The sequence below is a fragment of the Dermacentor albipictus genome, chromosome 2 (assembly GCF_038994185.2).
Source record: "Dermacentor albipictus isolate Rhodes 1998 colony chromosome 2, USDA_Dalb.pri_finalv2, whole genome shotgun sequence".
NCBI classification, from domain to species: domain Eukaryota; kingdom Metazoa; phylum Arthropoda; class Arachnida; order Ixodida; family Ixodidae; genus Dermacentor; species Dermacentor albipictus.
The window spans coordinates 116,090,785-116,112,929 of NC_091822.1; the positions used below are offsets into that span (position 1 = coordinate 116,090,785).

Consider the following 22,145-nt stretch of genomic DNA (forward strand, 5'->3'; position numbering starts at 1 on the left):
CTTCAACCTAAACTCTGTGTCACCACTTTGTCGTCTTCTACACAGCTTCACTGGTCATCCACTTTCACAGACTAGAATAGCTCATAATTTTTTGTTCTGACTCTCATCTACCTCTGTAATAAAACTTTAAGGTGCAGTTTCCGCACATTTTCACCTTGGTGTCTATGTGCTGCTTTGGTATCGTCGACAGAATGTGCCCCGAAGTGCTGGTGCGTCGGCCCGTGCACGTCTCATACATATTTGGCATACACTCAGCGAGCGCAGGCAATGTGAACCGCAGCCCGACAAATTCCACTGTATATACACTATATCTTGAATGATCCCGTAAATTCATAGACGATGGTGGAAGCATAAAGTTGAAGTGAAGGATTCGAGGCATCGAGAGTGCTGCTGCCATCTCCGTCATGACGCTTATTGTAAGTTCTAGGACGCTCTTTATTTCCATATTCACTACACGAATGGTGAAAGTGCATGTACCGAGCAGTACACAGATATAGACATGGCTTCTCTGCGGCGGCCCCGCTGGCCGGAAGCTGCAACAGGATTCAGGTCGGCGCAGTGGGCGTTGTGAACCACGCTCTTTCGTCGTCTGCTAGTGTGGGCTGCCGCGCTTCGGATCGTGGCGAAGCAAGCAGGTCGGTTATTGCGTATTTGAAAGCGGCCGCTTCGCTTCCAACTGTAAGGAAAACGAGTGTATAGATAGATCTATAATGAGATAAATGTCACCCTAAACATCAGCATAAATTACACTGCCGTCATGCTTGTTGGACCTTTGTTTATTGAAGAAAACGAAAATCAAATTATAGGGTTTTACGTGCCAAAACCACTTTCTGATTATGAGGCACGCCGTAGTGAAGCACTCCGGAAATTTCGACCACCTAGGGTTCTTTAACGTGCACATAAATCTAAGTACACGGGTGTTTTTGCATTTCGCCCCCATCGAAATGCGGCCGCCGTGGCCGGGATTCGATCCCGCGATCTTGTGCTCAGCAGCCTAGAATTACCCGCTTTAGAAAAGCGTTTATTGTACACATCGATTACTGTGATGCCGCGGTGTGGCTCGAGTGATAGCTCATGAAAAATTAGACTGTTATTTAACGGAGGTTGTGGATACTGTGTTCAGCCAACACTCTGCAGTGACTCGAATACGCATTAGCGAATATAAAATGGGCACTACGCGGTGAAACATCACTAATATTGCTGTACCAGTAAGAGACGTTCATAAAATATTATCATGTTTGTCGTTTAAGTTTAAATGGGCAAAATATATGCGGGGTAATGTATAGCTTCATCTCTATTTTTTTTTCAGCCTTGGAATGACAGGCTGACTGTATGTGGCCATGCAGACTCCGGCCGACTTTTTTTATTTATATTTACATACTACAGTCTATACAGTCCAAGCAGATGGGCGTATTTCTGCAAACACTCATGTAGGACAAGAATAATATGTGCTCTTGTGCTAGACATATGGAACAGAAAAAAAAGGAATAGAGCAAAAAGAGAAAAAAAAAGGAACAAGTTGGCCTTCTTGTATCGAAAAGGACGATATTCGCACCATCAAAAAAATTCACTGGGATAGTCAATATCATATCGAAATAACAAGTTCGCATCAGAACAAAATGCATGTGCATAGGCGATAGTAAAAATACCATGAATAAAAGAGGAAAAAAATAACATTCCATATTATTTTGCAACATACATTAGTAGTGCCTCCTCAAAATTATTTATCACAGAGAAAATTTCTGAGGAAAGACCATTCCACTGAACAACAGTGCGAAGAAAGAATGAATTTTTAAACAGGTAGTGCGTGCGCGGAAAGGGACCAAGTTGTTAGCGTGACGGTGCCGAGACGCTCGTGGCAGGTAAGGTTGAATGCATCTTCTTCCATTAAATTCAAGCGACTTGTCGTACATCGTGAAAAGAAATTTTAGTAGTGCCACAGTTCTTCGTGCACCGTTCTTCAAATCACCTCCTGTGACCACTTCGGATTGGGATATAAAAGACAGTCCGCACCTTTTCTTCGTAAGTGGGCAAGGTGAAACCGAAGGGATCATGCCGCTCACCAAAAGATTTATGTTCCTTCTCCAGGTTAGCTTGTCTGTTTCTACATTCCGCAGTAACGATATTACATTGGTGGTTTCGCCGTGCCGACGGACATGCTTGTCAATTGCTTATGACTGTGTCTGTGTTTCTATATTGCTTGTCTGTGAAGACACTGAAGAAAACCCAGGCCTTACAATTGAACAAATGTTGGAGCTTTCAGTCAGGGCAACTAAGCATATTAACTGAACTAATTGGTATTCGGGAGCGTCTTACATCGAATGACCAAGCCGTCGCCACTCTTAATAATCGATTGAATGCAATCGATAAGCTACTGCTAGAAATTAGCAAAGGAACCTCCCGAATTCAAACACTAGAAGACAAAATTTAGACTTTAGATCAAGTAGTTATGAAACAGAACGAAATAATAACTGACCTTGAAGACCGCAGCCGCCGATAAAACTTAGTCGAATTTGGCGTCAAAGAACAAGACGATGAAGTTGATAAAACATTACGAAAAGCAGTCATTGATGACCTTTTTTCCACAAACTTGGAGCAATCACGCAAATCAAGCAAAAAACCCAGTGCGGAACAGTGGGAGGGCCTGCTCACCAGTGGCGTGCTCACAGTCCAAGAAGGATTGGTGAAACTCGCTCTCAAAGTGGCCGGCCAGGCTCAGTGGTGCTCTGGAATAGGGGCGCCGACCACTCAAGACGACGGAGACTTCAGTAAAACATGAAGACCTCTGTTAGCCGCTGAAAGCTGTAAATAGAGCATTAAAGTTTTGCCTTCCTTCCGTCCAAGACTTTTTTGGAAAAAGAGGCCGTTTTTCGCAACGTGCCCAAGAGCGCTAACTGCGCCTGCCTGACGCTCGTTGAAGGTGCCTGCCGGCGTGCCGAGCAGGCGCCACGCCTCTGATGTTCCCTTTAACAGTGGTCTGCTCTGTACATTGCACAAACGGGTGAAATAATATTTGCATATTTACGCAGCAGTCTATACTTGTCTTCCCACCTAGCTTTCTTTCAGTCATCCCACACATTGGATCATTTAAATGACTCTTCGTTGTGTTTCAGCCGATCAGTTTCGTTTCGTTACAGTTTAAATCTTAACACTCTTAACATTTATCTCCTAAGGCAGTTAACTTCAGCGCTCTTACCTTTGGGCTCAACGCGAATAATTTCTATCAATAATAAGCGTCAAAAGAATGGAATTATTGGAGACGACATTTCAGTTTCACATTTAGGATGCACTTGTCTACATCCCAATTATTGAATTACTTTAGTTAACGCTAAGCAATCGGCACTCCGTAGATACATAGACATTCGCACTTATCATGTTTGTGCGGATGGCTCAGCTCCAAAATAAATAACTCCACTAGAATAGCTTTTGTGTCAATCCTGCGAGGTTTTGCCTCATGAAAGCATACAATCTCGATCTCGCAAAGCTACCAGATCGTAGCATTTCTATTCATGTTGCCCAGGTCCGTGCCTTACTTATGCATATTGCAAGAAGAGCAAGGAGCGTGTACAATGTTAATTACGATAGCTGTTATCTGGGCACTCCCGGCGCACTTCTACGGCGGCGTCACCGTCGGGGTTGTGAGGTTCCGCATAAAGTCCACGGGTGATAATATCGTCACCGCACGCCGCATATTATACGTGCTAATGAAAGCGCGTGAGGGTGAGCCGGCGTTCGCTGCTAAATCTCGCGCACGGAACGGCGGAAAGCGGGGAGAAAGCGCGCCACCTTCCGTAGCGCGCAAGGCTTCGGGGGGAAGGTAGGGAGGAAGGCGTGTTCTACTCCGCGCACCCCTGGCAGCCGCGCAGGCCTGGCCCGGCGGCTGTATCTGGAAAGCCATCGGCGATGGGTACAGAGTCTACGCTGCGCTGTGTTTTCAAGGCGCCGTTCGCATTGATGAGACCAGCTGTACAAAGGTAAATTCGCTCGCTACTGCTGCCGCGTTTCCTGACTGCAGCGCATTGACCGTGAGTTTCCACCGGCATCGTGTGAGATGTGTTCACGTTGGTTTGTGCGTGCGTGGTACCTTCTTTGTTAATTTCACTATACTTGCGGACGACTTTCTGTGGCTGTAAAGGGACATCTACGGGGTCAAAGAACGAACAAGTGCGAGTGCCTCTGCAAGGAGTCCCACCTTTTAAACCCGTCAGTTTGGTGTGGGGGAAAACAAAACGGAAACACCTTATTCGCAACAATTAAAAACACACAACACACCATCGTAATCACCAGCCTATTTATGTCCAATGCAGGACGAAGGCCTCTCCCTGCGATCTCCGATTACCCCTGTCCTCCGCCAACCACTTCCAACTAGCACCCGCAAATTTCCTAATTTTGTCGCACCACCGAGTCTTCTGCCATCCTCTACTGCGCTTCCCTTTTCTTGATACCCACTCTGTCACCCTAATGGTCCAATGGTTATGTAATCTGCGCATTACATAACCTGCCCAGTGCCACTTTTCTCTTGTCTATTAGAATATCGTCTATACCCATTTGCTCTCTGATCCAAACCGCTCTCTTTCTGTCTTTTAAAGTAATGCCTAACATTCTTCGTTCCATCGCTCTTTCCGCACTCCTTCACTTGTTCTCAAGCTTTTTTGTCAGTCTTCAAGTCTCTGCCGCATATGTAAGCACCAGTAAAATGCACTGGTTGTACACCTTCTTTTTCAATAATGGTAAGCTTCCCGTCAGGAGCTGACAATGCCGCAAGAGCTCCAGCTCAATTTTATTCTTTAAGGTTCCTTCTCAGGATCAGCGTTTCCTGTGAATAATTTACCTAGGTAAACGTACTCCTTCATACTTTAGAGGCTGGCTGCCGATCCTGAAACCTTATTCCCTTGCGCGGCCATTCATCATTATCTTTGTCTTCTGCATAATAATATTCATCCCCACTCTACAACTCTCTGTGTTAAGGTATTCAATCTTTTGTTGTAACTCGTCTGCAGTGTTGCTGAATAGAGCAATGTCTTCTGGAAACCAAAGATTGCTGAGATATTCGCCCTCAATCCTTGCTCCTAGGCCTTCCTAGTTTATTAGTTAGAATATTTCTTCGGAGTGCGCAGTGAATACCAATTGAGAACTTGTGTCTCCTTCTCTGACCCCTTTCTTTATATGCACGTTCCTACGTGACTTCTGTAGACTTAAGGTAGCTGTGGAATCTCGTAGATATTTTCCACGGTATTTATTTCAGCGGTCTGTACTCCTTGATTACGCAGTGCCTCTATGGCTGCTTGTATCTCTACTGAATCAAATGCTTTTTCGTAATCTATGAAAGTCATATAAAGAGGCGTATTGCACTCTGCAGATTTCTCGACAACCTGATTAATGACATGGATGTGATCCATTGCAAAATATTCTTTCCTAAAGCCTGCCTGCTCCCTTGGTTGACTAAAGTCGAATGTTGCCCTTATTCTATTGGAGATTATTTTGGTAAATATTATATATAATACTAGGAGCAAGCAAATGGGCCTATAATTTTTCCGTTCTTTAACGTCACCCTTTTTGTGGATTAGTATCATGTTTACATTCTTCCAGTTTTCTGGGACCCTTGCAGTCGAAAGACACTTCTTATAGAGAGTCGCCAGTTTTCCTAGCATTATGTCTCCGCAATCTCTGAATAAATCAACTGTTACTCCATCCTCTCCTGCGGCTTTTCCCCGTTCCATGCCTTGCAAGGCCCTTCTGACCTCATCTCTAGATATAGAAAGAGTTTCTATATAGTGTTCATTATTGTTTCTTATAGAGTACTCCTGAGTCCTCTGGTTACTGTACATGCTAAAATAGAATGCTTCTGCTGCTTTTATTATGCCTTAGAGATTGCTGTTTATCTTACCCTGCTTATCTTTCAGTGGGTAAATCTTGGTTTGTCCTGTGCCAAATTTCCTTCTCACTGATTTCAACCTGTGTCCATTTTGAGGGCTTCAGTTTTGTCCCGTTATAATTTCGAATATAACTTATTTTCGCCTTGTTGATCAGTTTTGACAATTCCGCGAATTCTGTCTTATCTTGAGTTGGACACTTACATTTTTTGTCGTTTCTTTATTAGGTTCTTCGTTACTTGGGAGAGCTTGCTGGTTGTCTTGGTGCTTTGCCTCCCACTTCTATTGCTGCCTCTGAAGCCAACTAGTTGCGGTTTCATTCATTAGCTCCATGTCATCATCATCTCTCTATTCTAAGGCAGCATATCTTTTCGCAAGGGCCTGCCTGAATTTGTCTGCTTTCGTCCTTACTGCCTCTCTGTTGACCTGTTTTTCTTGACCAAGTTACTCTTTCTCTGTTCAAATTGAGTTGAATCCTGGGCCTGACTGACCTATTATCACTGCACTTATCGCACCGCACCTATCGCTTCTACATCCTGCACTATGCTGGGATCGGCGGAAAGTATGAGATCAGTTTCATTTCTTGTTTCACTATTAGGGCTTTTCCATGTCCATCTTATGTTGCTACCTTTCCTGAAAAAAGTGTTCATTATTCTCAGCTTAGTGCTTTCTGCGAATTCTACCAGCATCTCTCCTCTAGCGTTTCTAGAATCGACACCGTAGTTGCCAATTTGCCTGTTCACCCGCCTGCTTTTTGCCCACTTTTGCATTGAAGTCACCCATTACTACTCTATACCGTGTTTGCACTTTGTTGTTGTTCTTGTAGCCTGGGATGCGTGTAGCTCCTACCCACGATGGAGGATTGGCCAAGAAATGGGTGGATTATTCGAAATTATTACAGATCATAAATTTCCCAATAGCTATTGAAATAGTGCTGAACAGCGCAGAATTACCTCGTAAATAACATAAGGAAGGTCATATTGAATGAGTAATAATTACTTTAAAAGTAAAAAAAAAGAAAAGAATTCAGCAGGGCATTCGCTTAGATTCCGTAAGGAATGTTCGGACAGCGAAGCATGCCTCCCTGTGGCTGAATCCCAATGTGGACGCTCCGAACGAAATATTTGCAGGTTCTGTCAAGTCCTTATCTCATGGCTAATTCAGCATCTTCATAAAACTTGTCTACTTCCTCATCTTCGTGACTGGACGTTGGATCGTAGGTTTGTTCTACCGTTAATCTCTATACCTCTTATTGAGTTTGATTACGACTACTGCTACCCTCTCATTGATGCTGAAAGATTCGTCACTGCTACCCGATATGTCGTTTTGGATTAGTAATCCTACCCCGTATTGCTTCTTATCCGGGAGACCTCCATAACAGAGGACATGGCCGTTATTCAGCAATGCATAAGCCTCACCAGTTCTAATCTCACTAAGGCCGATAATATCCCAAACCATGTCTGATAGTTCTTTGAAGAGTCCTGTTAAGCTAGCCTTACTCAAGAGGGTCCAGGTGTTAAAGGTTGCAAGGTAAGCTTCCATTGGCGGCCTGTCCGGCCCCAGAAATTCTTAGCACCCTCTGCTGCGTTGCAAGTCTGACCGCCGCCTCGGTCAGGTACTCCGCAACCGCTGGGGACTGAAGGCCATTGGTTATTATCAGATATCATTAGGGAGGTTGTGGCCGAACACTGCACCAGGGCGGCCAATTCCTGTTCTGGTGAGGGAGTGTCTTTGTCGGGGCTTAGTGGGCCTTCTTAATTTGGTTGTACCTGGATTAGTGTAGTGCCACTCGCTCTCGGCATTTTTCGCCGGTGTCAGGCGTCAGTACAATCCTGCAGATGTTTACTTATTTTGCGGCTTTACCCTTCCGCGTCTGGGGAAACGGCAAATCATCGCACGGGGAACCTACGTGAATCTAGCGCTGTCACGAGTATAAAAAGCGCTGTCAAACGTTGCCGGACTACTTGGCGCGGTAACACAAATGGCGCAACGACACGCCCGTAGCTATACCTTCATAGGCACAGAAAGTTGTCCGCGAGTATAGTATGCCGAGGTATACAATCTATACGGTCAATAAAGCTACTATCCTTACTTCGTACAGCTGTCCACTAATTTGCTATCGCATTCAACGCTTAGCCTTTCTAGCGAAACTGCGACTTTTTTCAAGCGAGCCTGTTTGCCTGACTGACCTGTACAAATAAGCCAATGCATTGTTTCGTAAAGGGATATCTTGTCTGGCTAACGTCCGAAAAGTGAACAAAAAAGATGGGGGCACTGCGGGGTGCCGTAGAGGGAGCGAGGTATCTGGGTTGGCTAGCGTCCGTAAAGTGAACACAAAAAGGCGGCACGCGCACTGAATAGGGGAGAGCGAGTGAAAGTACGGCAGAGAAGGAAGAAAGGACACGTGGTTTCACCTCGCGCTGCACCAACGAAGTGGGGGAGTGCAAACGCGCTGGTCGCCATTGCTGCCGGTTGCGGCAGTTGTCGCAGAAAGACACGGCGATGTGCGCCGCGATAGGCACTGCGCTGTGTAAGAACTGGATTGTGCATTGCTGAAGTAGACGATTGCCACAGTTGCAAGTCCAAGAAAAATTGGGAAATGCGATGACCACGCCTTGTGCACACAGCCGATGAAGACGCCGAGTACGAGAATAGGCGTCGACAACAGAGACGCCACTATACCCACGACAACGTGGCAGTGCTAAAGCAGAGAATGCAGCCAGTGAAGATGCATGCGAAGAACGTGAGCGATAGCAGGCGCGAGCGTCTAATTGTCGACGTCGAGCGCAAGCTACCGATAACGTTCACATTAGGAGGCCACTCGTTATCGTCAGGGTAGGTCGTTAGAGTTTCCGTCCAGGCGGCAGAAGCATCAGTTGCCACCTCCTTCGAATTTTACTGGGGCGAATTCAAAATTCAAAACAATGTTTCTGGACACGCAGTTTAGTCATAGTTGCTCGCAAAAACTTTCCTGGTTCATCCGCTAAGATATGATTGGTTCAGCCCAAAATATTTTATGGAGAGCAAACTTTCCACAATGAACTATTTTTGTAGCATCAACGTCCTAATAGCCAATAATGTTGCCGCTTGGTGGTGCTTCATCCCAAGTTTTTCTGCAGAGGCGAGTCACAGGAATGTACGGCTAGAACACAAACGCGTCTTTCAAAACCTTATGTCTAGCTTGTGCCCTCTATAGGGAGCTTTCGCGCATTCCAAATTGTTGAATCCTGAGCGTTGACTTTATTGTCTGTTGAGCAGTACACGTGTGCAGGGTCAGACATCAGGCAGGTAAGTTAGTGATTATCGCCACATTCAATTGTTTGATGTTTCGCATTACTATATTCTGTTTCTAGCATTCTTTTTTCTCCGTAGCAAAATCGCCGTGTAATAACTTTGAACCGATCAATGTTCTATATAAACTATAGCATCATGCTAAAAACACAGAAGAATAATCATGATAGACGCTAGCAAGAAGTCACCTTAACAATAGCTGGAAGGAGCCCAAATAGCAAGGCTTCTCTTGCTCCATTACAATCATGTAGGCTTTCTCTTGAACTCTAGCGGCACCCTTAAGGATACTGCTGCTGCGAAGAATGACGAAGGTCTCTAGTTCCAGCATTCTCGCCGCATTGGCCATACTTGCTCTTTTATGTACATTCAGACAAGACCTTCAAATGTCTGCTATGGCAATGAGTTCGCTACCATACAAAGAAAATGTGGATCCGAGATATCGGGCACGTTATACTACGAGACCTACAACGAGGACTACACGGAGGTGTTCTACAAGACGTCATATACGCCTTTAGACGAGACCGTACACACCATGCTTCAGTACGTATTTCTTTTTTGCGTTCCCCATTTGCTCCGCATTTAATGCTTCCTTTGTTTTCGAAAGTTTTTAAACAGTCATAAATGTCTGCATTGAAGGCTTTATGGCTAAATACAATATCATGTGTGATGCGCAGTACGGTTTCCGTAATATAAGATCTTGTGAGCAGGTACTACTGAATGCTAAACATGCAATCATAGAGAACTTTGAACAAATAGCTATATACTATCGGGCTATTCATAGATTTAAGGAATTCGGTGAATCATGAAGTGCTTTTAGAGAAGCTACATGATTACGGAATACGTAGTATCACGCTAAAATTATTATAAAGCTACCTTAGAAAGAGATACCAATATGTTTCAGTCAATAAGGTAAAGTCACCGACACTAACAATTCAGAATTCTGTACCCCATGGGTCCATTATAGGCCTGCTATGGTTTAACCTTTGTACTATTGATCTTGGTTTAATTTCATTTTCCCAAAGATTAGTAACCTACGCCAATGATACTAATGTGTTTTTGCGGACAGGTCGATGACAGAGTTTCAAAATTCGATTGTTATATGTTGAGATCGGCTATCGAATTGGCTACACATCAATGAGCGCCAGTTAAACGTTAATAAACGAAGTACATAGCATTTTTACCAATTACCAAGCCGCGTCATCAGAAAATTACAGTTAAATTCCGCGGTGCACAACTGGAACAGGTACAAGCTCACAAGTTTCTCGGTGTGTGGTACAGAGAGGACCTATCATTGAATGCACATGCTGACCATGCAGATAGAGCTGACCTTAGCAAAATTACAGGCTGTTTTATTAAAATAAGTGACATTTTACCTGTTTGGTTAAAAAAAGTCGTTTATTATTCGTTTCTTCTGACTCCACGCTTTCCTACTGTATATTAGTATGGGGCACTACATACACGCAAAATTACAAGAAACTTATATTGCAAAAGAGTGCTGAACGTTTTCGAAAATTATCGTGGAAGGCCGCAACACTTGAGCACAGAGCCTTTGTTTATCAGATATGAACTAGTGAAGGCCTCGCAAATTTATTATTACAAGTGTTCACAATATATAAAAACTAATTAACTTTTTGATGTACACGGGGTCAGAATTACAAAATCAGTATGCACTAAATAGGAAAACAATTCGAGTTGCACGGGCGAGAACCAATTATGGCAGACTACATGTCACTTATCAAATTTCTGCATTGTTGAATGCTCTAGGAACTCCGGAACGCAATATGCTTACAAAGAAATCTTTCAACTTCTTGTTAATTCAAAATGAAATCGAATGTAACAGCCTGTTTTTTACTTACCATTAATTATTCAACGTGGGCTGTGATTACTAGATTGTTAAATTGCTCTTCCTTGACACCTACATTTTAGATAAGTTATTCACGCTGTTTAAGAACCGGAAATCTGTATAATGTTACCTAGTATTAATTAGCAGGACTAATTACTTAGTGCCACTGGCGACGCCCCGATACGGGTGGAACGCCTTAAGGCGTCGCTGAAACCTGTGCGTTCCATAGTCGAAGGCAATTCCTGCTTCATAAGAAAACTACGGCACTATGAATATACCGGCGGTATTTTTAATGGCACCAAATTCAGAAAAGTGACCAGTGCAAATGTTCATGATATTGCTGTTATCATTCGAGTGTTCAAATGGTGACGTCTGTATACGGAGCAAGTTGAGCAGTTATTTGCATATTTCACGAAGCTGTGTTAATTAACTTTCAGATAATGTATCTTGGGTGGCTAAAGTAAATGAGTAGCTTGGAGCTCGCCTTCGAGATTTTGTAGCTGAGTGAATATATGTTTGTTAAGTATGATCCTGTAGGAAAGAAGAACAAATATTCGGCAATTAAGCGCTCTCTGAAAGCACAACTGATGCCGGAAAATATTGCCGGTAACAATGACCTCACCGCGTCCAGCTTTTCGTGATATTGCCATCAAAAATTGGCTCCATGAGCATGTGCCTTGAGGCCAGAAGACTCTCGATTATTAGAGAGTTTCAGTTTAGCGTTTGCAACCGAACATAAGAGCATTACGTACGTAAATAAATGGCGTAGTCCTCACTGAGCATTCTCGGAACGTTATTGGGTTTCTGAGGTTCACGCACGCTATGCTAACGTGCGTTATTTGGCGAGTTTAACGTCCGTAATGTTTGCGGACGCTAAGAAATGGTATTGTCGAACAGGGTGGCACCCATGGCTCCCGCTTCAGCGTGAATTCTCGTGATGGCTACGCTCTCACTCGCGTTTATCGCCTGTAACTTTTGTAATGCGCTTTCGCTTTTTCTAAACTCACCTGAAAGGTTGGTTATGAGTGCATAGCACGTCCATTTTCTGAAACCGTCCGGCGATTCTGGCTCCCGTACGCTAACGACACGCATCCACATGGAAACAGCAGGACGGTTGCTAATGAACCGTCTTGGCTTGGATACGTTTGGCACGAGGCACCAGACGGCGCCCTATTCTATAACGTTTTCTTTGCTTTTGCGTTTTCGTAAGGTAAACTAAAAGACTTTAAAGGACACGCACCATAGCGTGCCGCAAAGGTGCTTACGTTAAACGTACGTAAGGCGGCAAACGCTATTCTAAAATTGTCTATTGTTCGCATTGTCTTACTGAATGCAAGCCGTTTAAAGTTGAAATGTTAATCTAGCAGTGCATGTGCGCTGCGCAAAGCTTGCCATGTCGCTGAAACAATGCACGATTCAATGCTGGTGCAGATTTAGCGCGTCATTTCCCTGAAGACATTGCGCTGCCGCCGACAGAAGCAAGATAACAAAGGTGAATCGCTTAGCAGGTTGTCACGAGGCTGTTTCGGTTAAGGGCGGCAATAATGACATCGCAGCCGCTTTATTTTTATGTTGGTATTGCTTTAAAAAAAATAATACTGTACATGCAGTGTCATTCGTTCTTGTATCGTGGATTTAAATATGAGGTTAAATGATCTCCAGATCACGTGTTTCCAAAAGTAGAAGTAAGCAATAGAATGTACGATCACACTCACGATAGACTCACACACCCTCGCATGCACACACACAGCAGGCACGCGCATACATGCAACTCCACACAAAACGCGTACATATGTATGTTGAAACACAATACACGCGTTGGCAGACGTACACACCCACACGAGCCCATGCATACTCTGCAATCACACAAGCCCACGCACACATGCACTAAGAAACACGTACACACACACGCACACGCAAATGCCGGCATCTCCATACGTCGCGAACGCTCACAGACGCATACACACACTCGTGTGCATACAAATGCAAGCACGGAGGCACAAATATCAAATTTTTTTTTAATGGCGTCTTTTCCCTACAAAGGCGCATCACCAAAGGATTACCACAAGTACCGATTCTCGTTGCGCTCTTATCTTTAGCATTTAGTAATGATCTAACCAGTTGGTTATACAATTGCACGTGCTTTCTTTACGCTGATAATACGACGGCTGTAATATGTGCCGTAAACATCATTCTATAGTGAGATAAAATAAACTACACTGTGCGCCGGCTGGAAAAGTGGTGTGGTAAAACTTATTTAAGCATAAACCCTTGTAAGTCTCAGGTTGTACTTTTATATTAAAATTCGGAAATACATTTTATAAAAAGCTAGCGACAGTCATCTACAATCAAATGAAATCGAACACAGATATAAATCGGAATACCTACTCCCGGAAAACATACACGTATAATCTTACGAAAACCACTTATTACAGTGAAAGGGTTCGAACCAACTACGGCAAGCAAAAACTAACGCACTTTACTCCTTCATTTTTAAACTCTGACATGACGGCCATGAGCGCATAGTGAATGAAAGCCGATCAGTAGCAATTTAATAAAAAAAGATACATGCTTATCTAATGGCGCTTCAAACATGACATTTTTTTCTTTCTTTTCTCTTTCTCTTCCGTGTAAGATTTGCTTATATTGTATACTTTCTTCCAGAACTGTATGGTGCCTCAAATTTCGCCCATGAAAATTTCTTGTTGATAAGCTGTTGATATCAAGTATGTTCTAGTACAATTTTTAAAACCACAGCCTTATTCTTTTTTTTTCTCTACTGCATTTATGTATTACATGATGTATTAGTGTTACATTATGTATTATTGACCTTTGACGTAGATCAAACGTCAATAACTCGTTCAGCTTTTAACATTATTACACTTTTCTCACTTTACTACGCCTTCATCGCTTCTCTCCACCTTGCGGGTTTCCGCAGAACTACTACGTCAAACTCTTGCCTTTGCTTCATGTTGTCGACAAATTCTACTTCGTCCTGCCGTCTGCTAGCCGCCTGGTTAGCTCAGATGGTAGAGCGGCTGCCCCGGAAAAGCGGTGGTCCCGGGTTCGAGTCCCGGACCAGGACGAATTTTTCTTCAACTAAGAGGCTTTCTTTCGAGGAACCCGTTTGGGTTTGCTTTGTAGCAATTGCTTCGAACGGGTGGATGTCTGATTTTCCCTTGTTTCATTATGTATTATCATGTAGTTATTACACTTGTTGTGTATTACAGGCTGAGTGTACAATGTTTTAGTTATTCTTTTATTTTTTTCCCTTTTTACTACTTTGATGTCTTACAGAGTGACACGCTCGATGTTGTGCAATATCATGGTCTGGGCGGAGACTGGCGCATTGTCAGGCATTCAGTTGCCTTTTCGCCACCCCTTCCCGCTGTACCACTGGATATCTATGCTTACACTGATGATGAACTAAACCATTCATTCATTCATTCATTCATTCATTCATTCATTCATTCATTCATTCATTCATTCATTCATTCATTCATTCATTCATTCTCCTCGAAGGTCTATGACAGCCAATTTACACTTAGTGAAAATTAACGTTGAAATTAAGCAAATGCGTTGCGCTAAGTTCCTAGGAGTCATTGCAGATACGCATCTAAAATTTGACGCTCACATTGATTCAGGTAAGTTAATTGGCCTTTTAATACTTTTAATAGAACTCGTTCAGCTTTTAACATTATTACACTTTTCTCACTTTTCCACGCCTTCATCAGCATACACTATATATATTGTATTAGAACTTGGGCATATTACAACCGTTTGCGCAAAAGCTTCAAGGACACTAGGTTACCTACGTCGTAATCTGCGTAATTCACCTTCTAACATCCGCAAATTCGCCTATCAGACATTTGTTCGTCCACAGCTCGAGTATGCATCCTCCGTTTGGTCCCCACATCCTACATACTTAATCGACATGCTTGAATCAGTCCAGAACCGAGCTGCCCGTTTCATTTCACGTAATTATAGCCATCACTCCAGCGTAACGCAAATGAAACTCGATCATTCCATACAGCCTTTAGTTTTTCGCCGTAATATCGCTCTGTTATCCTTGTTTCACAAATATGTTTATAATGCCACACAATCCACACTACATATCCAGACCGCCTCGAACACGTCTCGTCGATTAAATAACCACTTAAGCTTTGCGCGCATGTACGGTACGACACATGCTTTTAACTTTTCCGCACTCCCTACGGCCATTCGCTTGTGGAACAATCTACCTGAGCACATTGCTTCCGAGTCCGATCAAGAAAAATTTCGTCATCTCCTACACGAGCACTTTTCAAAATAGCACTTATAAATCACTTTATCTTTTTTCGTACACTTTGCAATCTGCTTCGAACTTCCTGTGATATTTTTTTTTTATGCATTGCTATCTCGCTCCTGTGAATTGCTATTTTATGCTGCGTCGTGTGTTCACTTGTATTGCCTTGTATATATTATTGCTTTTTTGCGTCTTTTTCCCTGATTATAACTTCAAGAATTGTACTCCCTGATATGTTCATCTTTTGTGTATTTTACTTTCTAGTATTAATGCCTTACGTTACGTTTTACTCATGTTGTTTCCTTAAGTGTACCTTTGCGGCCTTTCATTACTTCAGTTGTTCCTGTTTCATGTTTTAATCTTGGTAGTATTGTTGATGAGGCCTGTATTGAGGTGTATATTTTGTGTACCACGTTAGAAGGATGCTTACTCTGTAAACCCCCCTTACACAATGCCCCCATGGGGCCTGTAAGGTATTTTAAATAAATAAAATATACTTATTATATTCACATGTCTCTTGGTTAGTATCTAAAAACGGGCTTTGAATGTTATAATGTCTACATTCCATCTTTCATCATTTAAGCCCGTATTTCCAAAAATGGGTGCACTTCCTGCTCTTTCTACATATGAACCTAGTCTAATGTTTCTGTTGTATAGAGTGATCGACCATCCAGTTTCTATCGATGCGTTTCCAATTCACCGATTCACTGATAGAAAACCAACTAGGTTTGCTTTGTCAAGTAACTTTCCTCTACCAAAAATTGCCAGAAATAACGTTGAAAGAGCTGCCTGTTTCAGTGCTATTTCTGTTTGGAACGATCTAAAACCTGATCTAAAAATGGTGCGTTGAGGCGTTTTAGATAGTCTTTGAGAGCACATTTGCTATGGTAACTTTGACTAGTCTATAAATCGGTTTGGCGTTCTCTCTACTTGCGGTAATGATTTATTATATTTCTATGAACTAATTCCGGTGCTTTCCGACAATTTTCATCTGATTCTGATAGGAGGCCGCCACAAATTTCTTAATTTTGGGCCCCCTCCTGAAAATCTATCACCTTCATGTATGTGTTGTATTTTGCATTCATGATGATAAACACGAAACTTGAAACTCGCACACTGATAATATACACGCACGCACATCCATACGCATACAAACACGCACACAGTTGTTCGCACGTGTGCAAGCTGAAACAATAACACACAGGTCGTTCCTATATAGGTCAGACCGGGCGCTGTGTTAATGAGCGTGTCAGGGAGCATGAAAGAAATGTTGAGCAAATGAAAGAGGGCCCAAATTTGCCTAAGCACATCCGGACCTGTCCCTCACGCTCTTGTGAACCACGTTTTTCAGATGTGCGGATTCTTGCCCGAAGTAATGATACCAGAAAGGGAACTGGTTGAGGCCTATCACATAGGCAAGAAAGGCAGCTTCTGTGTTAGCGAAACTTCGATATCATTATATAAGGCCGATATGAGGTTTTTTGAGCGTTGTGTGTCATGAATGTTCGATTAGATGCGTGAATGAAAGTTTGCTCTGTGCGCATGTGTTGACTCACGGTATATATGTGCCTTCGTTCTAAGAATAAAACAGTTGCGAGTGGCGCCCTCTCCCGTTCTCTTCTCTTGTGTGTGTACGTTTATTTGGCGTCTGTATATTTTATAAAGAACACACACGTTGGCAGACGTACACATTCACACGCGCCCACGCACGCACACATACAATAATACGCGTGTGCACGCGCATGCACACTCAAATGCAAGAATGCACAAACGCCGCGAACGTTCACAGACGCATACACGCCTCTTAGAAAGCTGCGCGTGCAGCCAGACTGCATAACACTCGAAAGAAATGCCTCGAAGTTGAAGAAAAATTTGTCCGGCTCTGGGATTAAAACCCGAGACCACCACCTTTTTGCGGCAATCGCTACACCATCTGAGCTAACCAGGTGGTTAGCAGACGGCAGGGTGAAGTCGAATTTATCGACAACTCGAAGCAAGGGAAAGAGTTTGCTGTAATAGTTGTAAATCGGTTGGGGGCCCGACGACTATGTCCAGGACGTTCTTACGTGAATTATGTCGACTGTCTGTCTCGTTCGGCACAAAAGTTTCTATGTACCGAGATGACTGGCGGTTGATGCTCCTCAGGTTGTCCGGAGTATCTACTGAAACAAACAGTACCGTGTGACGCACCGGACCACGGGAAGCCTTGACAGTTGATGTCTTTCTGACGAAGACCCGCCGAGGTTCCTCCTTTTCGCCTCGAGTTACGCCATACATACGAAGCCGTCGTCACTGTCATCGCTACTTGCCACACACAGTTCGGTGCTGTCAGTGGCAGTGTCATCTCGGCTTTCTCGCTCTTTGAGGCCGACGTCGAAGGCAGTGCCATGTCGGTACTACGTAAAAGGGGTTCGAGGTCCATCATCACCTGGAGAAGAACTGTGGATCAGTAATACACAGAAATAGAGGAGAAAGAGACACGAGAAACACTTCGTGGTCTTCACCTACACTAGTTAGCTTTCTACAACAATGGACAATTTGCGATATCATTTTTTCTATATTTTTTATTAATTTATTTGTTTGTACACATATCAGTACTACCAGCTGACTGCCCAGCCTCGCACACAAGCAATGTTGCTTATGCGGGCTGGATCTATAACCATGACATGACTGAATGTAATTATTATTATTATTAATATTATTATTATTATTATTATTATTATTATTATTATTATTATTATTATTATTATTATTATTATTATTATTATTATTATTATTATTATTATTATTATTATTATTATTATTATTATTATTATTATTATTATTATTATTATAAAAATGTCATAATAACACTGGCAGCTCACTGTGCTTCAATATTGCAGAAGGAAGTGCCATAACATTTCTCCCTCCTATTTTGTGTTGAGAAAGGTATGAGTGTTTCATAGGTGCTTTCCTTGTTTCACATTTTGTGAATGTTTCGAACTTTAGCGTACTTTTGGTGGCCCGTAAGTCCAGCTAAAACTTTGAAACCTAATGGTTACTTACCACAGGTGGCAGCAGAAAGGGCAACCAAGGAATATAAGTGCAAGAAAGACATTCTGCGGATGCAAGAAGGAAGAACAGTCTCCACTTCAAGAAACTAACCCCCCGAACATAAAAATGGACTCTTTTTTCATTGCTTCGGCCCGAAATTGTGCCGCATGTTCTTCGCATGGCAGGTCAATAGCAAAGCGGCTTCTCTTTATCCTAAACAATGAAGACCCTAGAGAATGAGGAGAGCACTTCCTTACGCGCAGCTCACCACACCCACCGCCATGTTTTCCCCTTCCACCGCCGCAGAATGAACAATTTGTGCATGCATGCGTCTTTAGTGTTCCCTTTTTTCCCTCTTCATCGAGGGTGAGGAAAACGCTGCCTTTCCGTGACTCATAAAAACTACCCACGTGTTTTGTTTTGCCCATCTTTTTAAATGAAAAGGGTTTATTTTAGTAATTCATTTTTCCCCATCAATTTGCTTGGAGCCACATGTCCTTCCCATGGAACTTTCGAAACGAACGTGTTGTATAGACCCGTTCCCAACGGTGAAGGCTCGGCCACCAACCGAAACGCTAGTACAATGATAGTATTTTACGGCAAAGCTGCTATTCTCTAGTTGCTTGAGATTTCTCGCTTTGCATCCTGGCGCGTACTAAAAGAAAGCGTTCTGCAAATGGAGCAAAAAGTACACACATTCTTTGGTGTCACGCATACAACATACAGCACAGCATTCCTTTCAATAAAGAACAGGGACTAAACAGCCATCCAAACAAGATCATTGATGATAAGGTGCTCTTCATAACAATGCGAAGCACGTAGCACTCCCCACACGCATTTCCCAGTAAGGATTACTGCAGTACAAGCTGCCGTGGTGACGGCAGCTTGCGACGTGTCAGTTACGTCACTAGCCTGTCCTATGTAAAATAACCAGCCTAGCAACTCATTTCATTGTCGTTGCAGCACCGCTATGGATAGGCAACGCACGCTATGGGTTCCCGAGGAACAGCGTGCGTTCATGGACGTGGAATGGAAAAGAAAGGGCAATACGATCAGCGGCGGCATGCTGCCAAAACTAACATTTCTCGCGCTGCTACCATTACTGTAAAATACCATTGCTACCATTTCTCCACATCAATAAATAAAGCTCGGCATGTTCCCCTCACTAGTTCTACTGGCGGATTTCCGCAGATTTGCTAGACATTCACTTACGGCAGGCAGAAAAGGCGAGTCAACTTTTCTTGTGCAAACGTGCGAATATTTGTTTGAGATATGTTTACGAGGGTTCAGTCAAGACTTTGGATCATATATATATATATATATATATATATATATATATATATATATATATATATATATATATATATATATCCACTTTGACGATTCTAATGCGAGCGCATGAAACATGGAGGAGACAGCTTTATCGGCGGTGCCAGGAGCCGTAGAAGGCCAGTTTCTTCTCGAGCCGATGTTCGTTGCTCTTGCTTTCCTAATTCACACACCACGCTTTGAGCCCCGGCAGGCCTCATTGCTGCTAGTCGCCGTAGTGCCCACCAAGTATTGCAGCCTATGGTGCACTGTTTGGTCTCACCGCCTTTTAAGCATTTTCTTTAGTACCTCGATAATTGGTTGTAATGCTGCTGCTTTAATGGCGCACCAGCTTCGGAGCATCTGCACACGCGTATGCGCACGCCATATCTCCGAGAGTGCGTGTTAATGCAGACATTGTACGGTTCAGCCTGAATGTAGAATTTACCCTCTCGTCAGTCCAGATTGGCAAACATGGGTGCCATGGCCTCTCCCATCACCCCAATTCGACAACTTAGCGCACTGTGGAAGCACACAAACAAGGACCGCGGCTTAGCAGACAAGCTCGACAAATTCAGCACAACCACTAGTGTGATTAGAAATAAAGGCGTACGGTTGCTTACATGGATGCCTTTTTCATCATTCCTCCTTTACTTTGTCTTAGTATAGGGCCTCAAGATGGTGCCGTGCCACTACCTTCCATTTTGTTTTCGTACAATGCGGTGCGTCAGGCAAATTGCCTGTCGTTTTGCACATTTGATTAAAACTTGTTTATGAATGCATTGTACAAGATACCTTTATAAGATACGCAGAGAGAGAGAGAAAAACATTTATTTGAACCAACGAGTCCATCCCTCCTTAGGTCAAGCGGGAAGCAGGTTCAAACTGTGGCGCTCATTGCAGGCCATGGACAACGCGCTCCACTCGCCTAGGCTGCTCGAGGAACTTGCTGGACCAGCGCTTCTTGGTCCGCGAGGGTATCACCAGTCAGCTGTACTTCCCACTGCTCAAATGATGTGCTAGGGGTTTTTAAGTTTGTAAGGATACGTAGAAAAAAGCAACAAGAATTATCCTTAATTACTTGTATATGAGTTGTAATTATCTGCTGTTTTTTATTCGTTCTGCAAAACTTGTGCACTATACAGTGGTTCTTGCGCAGTCAATTTCTAAATTTAGACATCATCAGACAAAGTTTATCTAGAAATTTATTCTTGCACTGTTAACGCGACATACATTACATTTTTTTTGTTCAGGACGCAGAAAATTGTGCACACTTACTGCAGCGAGCTCAACTGTAGGAAATTAATTTATCTAAGTGCCTCGGAAGGAATTATAACTGATGAGGCATGACTTCAGAAATTAACAAAGAAACAATGCGGTGATAGAAAAAAGGACCATGATTTGGCAATCAGCCAGTGATTGCAACAGCACCGCTGTATTAAGAAAACCGTCAGAGTGCGTGACAGCATTATCCTCGTGTTTGCGAAACCCGTAACGTGTCGTCATATTGTAATTAGTTACTTTACAACATGTCAAAATTTTTGTGTTTATATATAGTATTGCACTTTCCGTTTTAAATATGTGCTCGATAGTGACCAATGAAGTCATTGTGTTCTTTCGTCGATGAAAAACTGTAACGCTGGTTGTCTGTATGGCCTAGCAGTCACAAATAGCTGACATTTATGTGTGCGGTAACGACGGAAAACAAGGAAAATTGGAGTGTATTTTTTTGCATCCACGTACTCTGGTTCTCCGAAGAGCGTTATGTAATAATTACTCACAGATACGCCGTAGAGGAGCACATTTTTCATTGTTTATTGTGCCGCGTCTTCATTGTTTCTAGCAAATATTCACTGTCTGTCAGCCATTTGTGAACGAAGTGCAGTGACACCGTTTCTCACACTGCGATACACATTTTGGCATTTCAACTGACGCAATTTGGAAATAATTGTAGGTTCAGGTTTTAATTATTACTACTTATCTAAAAAATGACAAGCGAAAAAATTAGTGTGCGCAAAGCCACTCCTAGCAAAACACAGTGACCCTATCGTCGTATCTCTAAGCATTCTCTTTTATGTTTAGTCCACATTAGGTGGGAAACACGGTGGATAACACGCAGAAACTGCACCGGGAGCGAGTGGGAGACACAAGGAACGTAGGACACGGATGTCGACCAAACCGACTTCCGGTTTGCTATACTTTACTAGGATAAGGTAATTTTCTGCAGTGTGGGTAGAACACAAAGCTGATGATTTGCAGTGAGCCTCTGGTATTTAAGCAAAACTGCGTTTAGCTGTCAGCCAGTCCCAGGGGACCCAAAACAAGAGAATGAAATTTAAAGAAGAATAAAAAGAAGTTAGAGGACACAGGGCAAGCATTCTCACATCACAAACGATAGCTTCCCGCAATTTTTTAAAAGAATAGCGCATAATCATTGTGTTCTACCTTTACTAATTTGTGGGCCAGAAACCTGGAGGTTAACAAAGATGTGTTAGAGATTTTGTACACAAGG

General features: G+C 43.0%; 1 long non-coding RNA gene and 1 other non-coding gene across 2 annotated transcripts; one reads left to right on the forward strand and one right to left on the reverse strand.

Annotated features, from left to right (window-relative positions):
- Window positions 1–424: 424 nt before the first annotated feature.
- Window positions 425–12,167, reverse strand: LOC135917848 (uncharacterized). The gene is made up of 3 exons (XR_010569433.2): window positions 12,015–12,167; window positions 2,653–2,802; window positions 425–676 (listed from the first exon to the last, which is right to left on the reverse strand). It is a non-coding gene; the product is annotated as an uncharacterized lncRNA (long non-coding RNA).
- A 1,851-nt stretch (window positions 12,168–14,018) lies between these two features.
- On the forward strand, window positions 14,019–14,093 carry TRNAP-CGG (transfer RNA proline (anticodon CGG)). Its single transcript has one exon. It is a non-coding gene; the product is annotated as a tRNA-Pro (tRNA).
- Window positions 14,094–22,145: the final 8,052 nt, after the last annotated feature.